Below are 9,271 nucleotides of genomic sequence, written 5' to 3'. Positions count from 1 at the left end.
AAAGGTCTTTTCCAACCATAGTGATTCAAAGCATTTTGCTTTGAGTGTTAGGCTTCCAAATGTGATCCTGAATTTTCAGGAGATGATTATGTTTGCATGTGTGTAGATTTGATAAGGGGAAAATAGTTTTCTATAACTCCTTTTTCCATACAGTTCAAAAACCGTGCGAAAACTGCCTTAAGAGCAGCCCCTTACTTTATTTGAAGCAGCAGGTAATTTAAGGTAATCCTATGGATTTGTCCCTTTACCCATGATGAGTGTCCAAGTGAGAATTTTGCCTTTTTTAAAAGTTAAACCCCAAATTTATAAGGACATCTCTAAATTTATAGATACGTTTTGCAGATTAAACTGAAGGTGAACAGATAATATTTTTTGAGTCAACATTTGGGAACAGACCTAAATTTATAATCCCTTGTGAAAAGTTGTTGGTAAGCAGCCCAATTAAGAAATAGGTCGATACTAATATTAATGTCTGTGGAGGCAGTTGATATAGAGGGAAAAAAGTTCATAACTGGTTATCTCCAACCACTTAGTCCTTCCATAAAAACGTGAGCACTGTGATACTCACTGTTTCCAGTGATGCTCAGCTCCATCAGTGAGATGACATAACCACTGATGACATAACTGTATCAGTGAAGAAATCTTCAGCTTTAACTATGCCGTAACATCTTTCAGTTCTCTAGGACTACTCTTCAGATGCTAAACTAGTACTTTACTATCAGTTATGCCTTCTCATCATTGTGCTGTACCTCCATTTGGTATTTTGTTATTCTCTGATGCAGAAGACAGGAGCATTGTTAAAACAGAATTTACTTCAAATGCCACAGTTGCAATACTTGAGTTAAATATATTATTTTGGCTTCACTGAGAGTGTTACCCTGAAGTTCCTGAGAATAAGTAACATTTTGCTGTTTCATTTACTGTATCTTATATTGACATGGAAACTTTTAATGAAAGTTCTCAATTTTTTTTTGAGTTAAATTTGAACACATTCTTTTCACTAAAAGGCTTTTTTCTTTTTCAGACTTCACAAATGGTAGCTAGATTTCTTTTTTCAAGACCAGAAAAATCGAGGTTCTTCATATGAATCAGCTGTAAACTTTTATAAGTGACATTGACCTGGTGGTTAATTTGACAGTTTTAATGAGACAAAAGTTTGCAGTTGTCAGTTGCTTGACATACTTGCCTTGATTATCTGCTTGATGTATGTAGGCTTGCTTTGTGGCAGCTCAATTTGACAGTAACAACTGACCTTTTCCATCTTGAATTGACTAACATTTCTGCTACGTGAAGGCTGAGTATATAAAAGGCCTCAATATGAGGATTTTTGTGTTTTTAGTGAAAACTTTACTTACCTACTTTTTGCTTTTGCTGAAAGCAAAAGTTATTCTCTTCTCTAAAGAGAGTATCTAAGAATTATGGAATGCATACTTAAATGTTTTGGTTTCAAGGCAAGATTGGTGATCTTAGTTTGAGAAGACTACAGCCAGGAGTAACATAGAGTTTCTGGTTTTGGTAATGTAAATATAGCTTAACATCTTAATCCTGTCCTCAAGAAAATGGATACAAGGCAATCTAAAACTTTGTATACTTATGATGACAACTGAAAAAGTCTAGTACTTTGTTTGTCCAAGTCACGGAGGCAGGAAATACAGCTCTTCTGACACAATCCATTTTGATGTATTAAGACAGTGATGAGAACAACACAAAATTTGTGTGTTGCCCTGTTGCTCTCATTCTTCATGTAGAGTAAATGAGTGCTTCTGTTCTCTAACCTTGCCTTACTGTTCCTCAAGGAGGTTGTTTAACTAATGGAAGAGTGCTGTTGTTCTTCTGTAAAGTTTTAGTTGCAAATGCCATCTCCTTTTTAATTTTACAGTTAGAACTAAGAACAGGTACAAAGTTGAAGCAAAAATGCAATTCTTCCTCTTCCAATTAAGGTCCTGAAAAATGAGCACTGGTCATGCCTGTGGAAACATGCAGGTGTTTGTGCCTGTCTTAGGAGAACTGCTTTTGTGACAAAGCGAGAGGCCTTATCTACTCATCAGTAGCATTACCCTCTCAGTATTCTTACTTGTCAGGGAATACCATTTAATCTTTCTTTTTCATCTAATAACATGAGAATGTGAGATGGTATGGTCTGTGATATTTTGCTGGCTGAATCACTTGATGATTCTTGGTGGTTGTTTGGTGATGAAATCTTTTCCATAAATGTGTATGTAGTAGAATGAGTCAGAGCAAAGCTCACCTTAACTAAGTGTGGAGACTGATAATAAGGACTTGAGTTCCATATAAAGGTACATTCATATGGATGGTGCCCCTCAGAGTCATTGCTAAGAATTTTTTGTTGTTAGCAAGGGTATATAATTGAACAAGATAGTGTCTGTACTGAAGCCAAATCTACAGCCAGTTCAATACTGGCAAGCAGGATCTAACTGAAGATGCATCATCTTTACAGCTTTTTTACAGATGCATATTTGCAGTAAGGGTGGGAAATGATACCTACCACGTAGTTTGTATTGATTGCCTTCTCTCTGCAAGGAATCAGCTGCTCTGAGCCACCTGTCGTTGTTCACCAGCAAAGGAACAGGTATATTCTCTCTAGTCTTCAACTGGGAAAAGTGCAAGTGTAAAGTACAGTCTCTGGAATCCTCAGAAAATACATCTGGTAACTTGATAGACATCACTAGTTAGAATTGGAGAGGATTAGAATTTGAAGCTGTAACTTCTCACTTAGCAAAATATGTCTGATGTCATTGGTCTGGTTTCTCATGGAGGAAAGCATTCAGAGTTTTGAATCCAAATGCAGGTATCTGAGGTCTGAACTGTGTTATCTTGGAAAACTCCCAAGAATTATTTTTGTTTATTCCCATGCCTTGTGCAGACACTAGTTGAACTAAGCTTGCTACTTTTTAAAAATTAACTTGCTGTCAAATGTAGGGTAATATTAATACATTGTTTTTCCAACTGCAAAGTTTGGGATAGGAAAAAGTTTCTTTGCTCTTCCCTCTATTATTGGTTAAAACTGCCTTTTAGTAAGTCACTTGGGTGCTGTTCATCAAGTTTAAGGAGGGTATTTTTATCTTTCTATTGGTTTTGGCATGTTCCCTCAAAATCTAACTTTGCAGTGTTACTAAAATGTTTACAAGGTTCTTTGCTGGTCTTGGTAGTTCAACACAATTTTTTTCCTGTGGATTTTATGTTCAGTAAACAGATCTATCTTGCTGCAATCTACTAAGTGAATGAAGGAATTTCAAATTATTATGATTATGTGTGCTTTAAGTATTATATGCTAACTGCTAGATACTGAATTATAGTTTCATTTAAGGTGTGTTTTAAATGTTTGTGGTCTAGTAACAGGTTCTTGCTGTTGTCTTTATCATTAGTCTTTTATTTTTTTTTTTTTTAAGCTTTCATTAAGCAAATTACTCAAAGGTAGATATCTAAACAATGCCTTGCTTAGACTTGTGTTTGCTTCCTCTTATTCTGCCTTTTGTAGACTTCTTTGGAACTTCAGCTATTACTTTGTCTTGGTATTCCTATAGAAATAGTTTGCTAACACAATGCAGTAGATATCTGTCTTCTCTATACCAGTAAAGCTGAAATGTGCTCTGGTCATGAACCACAACTGAATTCCCACTTGTTTGACTTTGACTGAAGTACTAGAATAGCAGTGCTCTTTACTGATGTGTTTCTTGCTAGTTGTTGTTGGGCCTTGTGTCTGTTCTACTTGAATAACATGAGTGCACATGTTCCTTGTTGATTTGGCAAATTAAAAGAAAATACTTTTTTTTTTTTGGCAGCAGTTAGATCTGTAGGCTTCTTTTAATCTAAATTGCATTGCTATCTCAAAGATAAAACTGTAGTTTGCTCTTGATTAGGATTTTCACAGTAGAGTACTTTGTTCAGTCTCTGATTGCCTCTTCATTGATACTTTAAATCAAGTGTGATAAATGCTGGTTCCTTGCTTAGCAGTCCATTCACATAAGGTTTTTCATGAAAATACACTGCTCTAAATTGCTGATAACAATGACAAAGGTTGCATTTCTGATGTAATCAAATAACGTGGGAGTTTGATGCAATCTGAAATGTAATTGTGACCTTGCAGTCCTGCATTACTGACTGTATGCTAGTATTGTCCGAGGAAGTCAACTATCATTGAAATGCCTCAGGGGTGTTAACAGGAGTACAGGTGTTGGTGGCATCTGTCAGTGTGCTGAATTACAGGTTCTGAATGACAGAGGTAATTAAATCAAGGAAAAGCAATTCAGTTGAAAGACTCCAGTACTCCAGAGAGATAATTCGGTGATAATATAACAGGTTTCAACTAAATAAGCTCAAAATTAGGGGAAGTAAAAATTTTCATCAGGGCTGCTGAAGAAAAATACAAATACTGATACAGTGGATGGTTTGGTGAAGTGGACTCATGGCAAAACAAATAGAAAAAGGCTTAAAAATAAAGAATACAATCCATGCTTAGATAATAACAATTTATTCTGTGAAGATTTGTTGCATTAAATTTGAAGCCTTTTGCTTGCCTGTGCTTTCTACCATTTGTTGTGTCCAATTTACAGATGAGGCTTATGAGATTCTCCTCCACTCTATGATACTGCAACTTGTGCAGTTTGCAGTCCTAAAGAATACACCTTATATTCAAAGCCAGGAATTTGTTGTTAGTCTAAACGAAGTATCAATGCTCTAATCAAATGACTCAGTAGTGTTAACATATGTCTCTGCTTACATCCCATGCCTCTACTTCTTTATGATGCATTTTATTTAGGGTCATATTGCTATCTCCTAGTTACAGAAATGTAAGTAACCATAAACTCTATGCCACAAACTTGTGAAAGGCTAAGCAAAATCTAAAACTAGTGAGGTGGTTCTCATTCTGTTACTGGACAAATCCTGTTGCAGCTAAAGAAGCCAAAACAGAGCTCCAGGCAGCCAAGCTGAGTCTCAGTAAAGCCTAACAAGACTGGAAGCATGTGTTGGTAGCTTAGTACAAAGCCCATAGCCTGTTACTAACAAAAATAATCAGGCTACAAGGCCATATGTTCTGAACAAGAACGTGAAGGATGTGACAGACAAACCTGGAAAATCAGGAGCTTTTTCAGTGTCCAAAAAACTTGCTTGTGCAGCAGCAGAGTCCTAATTTCTCCTCTGTTGGGTGTTGTTAAGACAATTACTGGAAGATTTTGTTCAATCCACTTTTGAAAAGTGGACTGGGCATCTTAGGTGGTGTTAAGGTTTTTGTTAATGTTATGTGAAGTTTGGATGTAGGTAAGTCTAAGGATTTTACTTTTCATAGAACAGAATCATAGAATCACTATGGCTGGAAAGGACTTCTAGGATCATCAAGTTCCTCCCAGCATTTCCCTAACCACTAGACCATAGCCTCAAGTGCTACATCTGCCTGTCTCTCGAACACCTCCAGGGATGATGGTCTCCCTGGGCAGCCCGTTCCAGTGCCTGACCTCTCTCAGTGAATCAAAACCTCCCCTGGAGCAACTTGAGGCCAATTCCTATCATCAGTAATTTGGGAGAAGATACCAACACTAGCCTCACTACAACCTCCTTTTAGGTAGCTGTAGAGAGCAATAAGGTCTCCTCTCAGTCTTCTCTTCTCCAGACTAAACAACCCCAGGTCCCTCAGCCACTCCTCATAAGGGATGTTTTCCAGTCCTCTCACCAGCCTTGTTGCCCTTCTCTGGACCCTCTCCAGCACCTCCATGTCCTTCTTATCTTGTGGTGCCCAAAAGTGGACACAGTGCTCAATGTTCGGTCTCACCAGTGCCAAGTCCAGGGGCACAATCACCCCCCTACTCCTGGTCACACCGTTTCTGATCCAGGCCAGGATGCTGTTGGCCTTCTTGGCCACCTGGGCACACTGCTGGCTCATGTTCAGTCGGCTGTCCACCAACACCCCCAGGTCCTTTTCTGCCAGGCAGCTTTCCAGCCACTCCTCCCCAAGCCTGAAGCGTTGCCTGGGGTTGTTGTGACCCAAGTGCAGGACCCGGCACTTGGCCTTGTTAAACCTCATACAGCTGACCCCAGCCCATTGCTCCAGCCTGTCCAGATCCCTCTGCAGAGCCTTCCTGCCCTCCAGCAGATCAACACTCCCACTTAACTTCATATCATCCACAACTTTGCTGAGGGTTCACTCGATCCCCTCATCCAGGTCAATGATAAAGATGTTAAACAAGACTGGTCCCAAACCCAAGCCCCGAGGGGCACCGCTCGTGACTGGCCGCCAACTGGATTTATCTCCATTCACCACAACTCCACTTCTTGATAGGTAGTGTAGAGTGATGCATCAGCACTAACAAAAAAATATTAGAGTAACCTAGGAACAGTACATACAAAGAAGCAGGCTTCAGGATTAATAAAGAAGCTTTCTTTGGGTTTATTTGAAGAAAAATGATAAGTTAATTAAGTCATGTTTCCCTTTACATTTCTAAAATACCGTAGACATATGTGCAGAATCAAATTGCACAAAATTAGGGAAGTAACGGATTTCAGGGATTAAAGTGTCATAAGAATTGTTCTGACAGGCAGTACAAAGACAAAGGATCCACTGTGACCATTAAAGCTCAAAATTCTTATCAGTTTGGAAGCTTTCGAAGTGGGTTGTTCAGAGAAGAATATCTAAGGATTGTTTCTTATTGATAACTTTAAGTATATCCAAAATCTGAAAGATATTTCGCAAGGGAACATATTTTACTTAAGGCAGAATGGTCAAAGTTGTAGTTCTGTTATCTGTATTCCTATTTAACTGAGTTCTTTTGAAACTGACAGCTAGTAAGGTAATGTCAATGCCCTTCTGAAAGAAAACACACCGTAGGCATATTCCTCTTAAATTTAAGTAGGTTTTTTATTGTTACCCAATAGGTGGCGGTCTAACTGATCTCACTGTAAAGAATATGGGGAGAGGACAAGAACAGGCTTTCATTGCCTTGCAGTTGCTAAGTATTTTATTATTATTTTTATTAAGATAGCCTTACAGTGAGGGGAAAAAAAGAGCAAGAAAACACTACTTCAATAGACCTTAATAGAGATAAATGGTTTTTGAACCCTAAGAGGCTGTGTGGTGTGTTTTTTTTTTTTTTTAGAAAAAGCTTTTAAACATCAGAATTAACACTATTTTGTAGTATTTTGGAATTTGGCTACTTTACATAATGATTTCTAAATTTTTTTTTTATATATTGTAGAAATATTAGTCCTGCCTTTCCAACAGGTACCATGGGTTTATGAAACAGGACTTTGCAAAGCAAAGCCGTGTTGCATTTATTTATACCATCCGTTTATTCATGTTGCATTTTCTCATTGTGTTCTCTTTTATACTTTCAATATAGTTACACTTTATCAAGTTCAGGCTTACCTGTGGTTGTCTGGATCTTCCTAAAAATGTCTGTGTCAATTTCAGTGTAATTTCTGCCATCTTTCTCTTGCCTGTCAATGTGCTTTTCGGTAACAACTTGAATGCAGTAGCAACTGATGAAGTTATTTTGTCCTCTATTTCCTTCAAAACTTTGAATATTTGAAGAATGAATATTCTTTTGTGACTTCTTACTGTTGGATTTGTTCTTCAATTTCTTCTGCCAACCCCTGCACCTGTTTATATCTCTGTTCTACTTTGAGGACACCTTTCACACATCAGTAGAACATTTGATGAAGTGTTGCTGTGGCTTTTGTTTTCTTTGGGTACTCCTTTTCACCACGATCTTATCCTGACCCTAGAGATTCTCTGGCTGCCTTCCTTGTTTGTTATCTTCAAGGAAGAAGAAGTGTTAATCATAGATGCTTTTTGCAAGTTGTCTCTCCAACTTTTTGTTTATCTACTCCTGTACAGCTTCATGATTGATCAGCTAAAGTTTTGATTTTTTTTTTTTAAATTTTCCCAATTGTGTTTTTTATTTTGTTTAGATGTCATAAATTGAATAATTATTGTCCAAGGTAAGTTGCAGAAGTCAATCTTGATATCTTTATGCAGTTGATTTGGATAATTGAATTTAGTGTACTTTGTCCTATTGACCTATTGGTGTTAATAAAGTAAAAGCAATATTTTTTTATTATTATGCAAATCTAGGTGTTTGCATGCACAGAGCTTCATAGAAGTTCTGAGGGAATAGAGCTTTATTTTAGCTCTTCATTCAAGTAAGAAGGAGGAACAAAGCTTGTTCCATCCTTCTATTGCTGTTTCAACATTCCTGTTGATGCAAGGTATGTTGTATGATGGAGTAATATAAGAATAGATGCTATCATGGTAGGTTTTTCTCCGGAAAAGGTGTAGGATGGGTTAGTACAGTAGTTCCAACTGCACCATGCCAAGCCATCCTCCCTTGAGCATCCTTGCTCACTCAGGCATCTCAGGAAGCTGGAGGGATGGTCCCAACTCCTTGTGCAAAGTTGTGGGGTCCTTGGAGTTCTATCTCCGAGTGACTCCAAATACCATCCTTTGTGGGATTGGGTGGAGAATGCCTCATGCTTAATTTGGATCATTCTAATTCTTGGTCCCCAGCAACCGGCTGGAGCTCTGTTTGACTTCATGTTCTCAACAGATTCACAGCTCTCATGTTGATTAACAGGTTGTTTACACTTGTTACCTCTCTGCTCTTGTAACTCAGCTATTCCCTTCTCCTGTGGTGTTAGCATATGGAGATCAAACTATGATGTCAAGTAGGCCTAAATTATGCTGACTGCCATGCACCCTCATAACACTTCAACTCAAATAATACATAAAACTACTTTCATACATATATTCCTTGCAGTAGGGTAAATGTAGGATCATGGCTGTAGTCTGTGTTACCATTTAACCTTAGCATGTTCCTCTTGGAAACCTTGTGAGTGATGTTGTTTCTTGTGGTCCATATCAAAGCAGCTTGGCCATTCAGTTCTTCTGGTGACCCTGTGTAAATTCAGCACTTCAAATTATATCTACTTTCAAGATGGCTGATATAGTATCTTCCCAGTATCACCTTTTGACCACAGCATAATAGATTATAATTTTTTAGGTGATTAAGAGGCTTGATAACAGAAAAAGTGTTTGAACCAGATGGATTTACCTGTTTACATGGTATATTAGGTCAGAAGACATATCCTAATTGACTTGTGATTTTTAAAAAAAAAACTTAAAAGCTGGAAATACATGAATAATGTAACTCCTGTGTGTTGAAGCAAGATATGCAAACAATGAAGGAAATAATGGCTGTTGTCATCCTTAAGAATAATAAGTTGCCACTGCTGTAAAGGCTTGTGACTCTGGACAGTGAAT

This window comes from Merops nubicus, unplaced genomic scaffold, assembly GCF_000691845.1.
Source record: "Merops nubicus isolate BGI_N331 unplaced genomic scaffold, ASM69184v1 scaffold27629, whole genome shotgun sequence".
In the NCBI taxonomy this organism is placed as follows: Eukaryota; Metazoa; Chordata; class Aves; order Coraciiformes; family Meropidae; genus Merops; species Merops nubicus.
Note: the sequence above shows the minus strand (reverse complement) of the source record.